Source organism: Nicotiana tabacum, chromosome 7, assembly GCF_000715075.1.
Source record: "Nicotiana tabacum cultivar K326 chromosome 7, ASM71507v2, whole genome shotgun sequence".
NCBI lineage: Eukaryota > Viridiplantae > Streptophyta > Magnoliopsida > Solanales > Solanaceae > Nicotiana > Nicotiana tabacum.
The window spans coordinates 88,368,808-88,370,623 of record NC_134086.1 but is presented as its reverse complement, the minus strand read 5'-3'; positions in this window follow the sequence as shown (position 1 = coordinate 88,370,623).

Below are 1,816 nucleotides of genomic sequence, written 5' to 3'. Positions count from 1 at the left end.
CAAGCAATTTAGGTTCAAGTCGGGTATTACTATCTTTAGGTTTAACCCTTTAATTGGGGCTATCAATCTCTTGAAGACACCTCAATTCCTTATTGGACTAATTTTCCTAGACTCAAGCTCTCTTTCTCAAGAAGATCCCAAGTCAAAAAGGCACAAATTAGTATTTTCAACCACTAATTCAACATGGAAAACACAAATTAGTCCAAATATCAAACGCCCATAGACATTCAAGCCTTAAAACTCAAAACCCATCAAATACCCACGCTAGGGTTGAGCCACAACCCTAGCTAATGGGTCTAGCTACTCATAATAGTAGAAGAAAACTAATAAATAGATGAAGAAAAACCCATAAGATTTAATTACAAGCTAATAATTGAAGATTCAACGATAAAACCACTATAAAATTACTCAAAATGGTTAAGAACAGTTGTTCACGTGCTCAACCCAAAGTTAGATTACAAAAGATGACCTAAAAATGGAAAAAGAAAGTTTTTATACTATGCCAAATTTTTTGGACAAAAATACCCCTGAAGAGGCCCGGCGGGGTTAGTGCGGTCCGCACAAAATCGAGTGCGGTCGCGGTGAGGCTTCTTGGCTTTGGATCTCTGCTCTCTGAACTTGGCCACCGTGGGCCGCATAAAATGCACCGCGACCGCGGTGGCTTCTTCTGCGGTCCGCACAAAAAGGACCGCGGACCGCATTGGCATTAATTCTCCGAAGTCCCAACTCTCTGAACTCCTTCTTTGCGGACCGCACAATCTCAATTATGGACGCGGTGAGTCCATTGCGGTCCGCACAAAATGCTTTGCGGTCGCATTGCTTGAGCTTCTAAAATATGCACTCTCTGAATCTCCTCATTGTGGACCGCACTAAATGGAATGCGGCCGCAGTGGAACTATTGCACTGTGCTTGGACTTGTTCTTGGTACTTGTGCATGTTTCACTCTTTTATGAGCTGGATTTGACTAATTGTCACCTTTTTGACCAAAACCTACAAACAAGTACAACACGTAAGACTTTGGGACTATTTTGTATATATTTTAAATCAAAACTCAAGTAAGAAGGAGTGTAAAATGAACCATAATCCCTAGTTATCACTCTCCACACCAGTAGAAAATATACATCCCTAACTGTGGTAGAAACCATCAAAAACCTCCGAATCCTATTTGCATAAAACCAAACCATCAGGACTGAATCCTTCTAACTCAACCAGGCTATGCGTGTCACCAATACAAGAGCATTGCCACAGAATATCTGTAGAAATTTCTTACCACATAAACACCCAAAGAACTAATCATACCCATTGCCATGGCGGCCAACTTACTACCAAGTTGTCCTACCTATCCGAGTTCCTTCTGAATTGCTTTCAAATTAATACTTCTTCTTACCATAATTCTGCAATCCTCAACCGAAACTCACCACATGAGACCCCAGCATAAAACCAGACCGTCTAAGGATCATAAGCCGCTCAATGTTCTCTTAAGCATCCCAAAAGTAACACAACTCAATTACTTACACTGAAGAGACTCCATATGAATTTAAGCTATTCTTTCCCTTTCCTGATACAAAAATGTAGGATACACTACGATATAGAAATGTCACAAATCTTGACGCCTTCCAATGTAAGTCCCAATTTCTAGCCAAATACACATCCTTAAGAATTCCCAATTGTTACATATAAATCTTGAATCCGTCAGAACATTATTGAGAGTCATCCATTATACTCAGGTCTCGATTAGACTGATCAAACGGTCCAAACGACTTGTGCTCCATTAGCACTCCAACACCCTAGGAAGTAACCCATCCTTCTAAGCAGC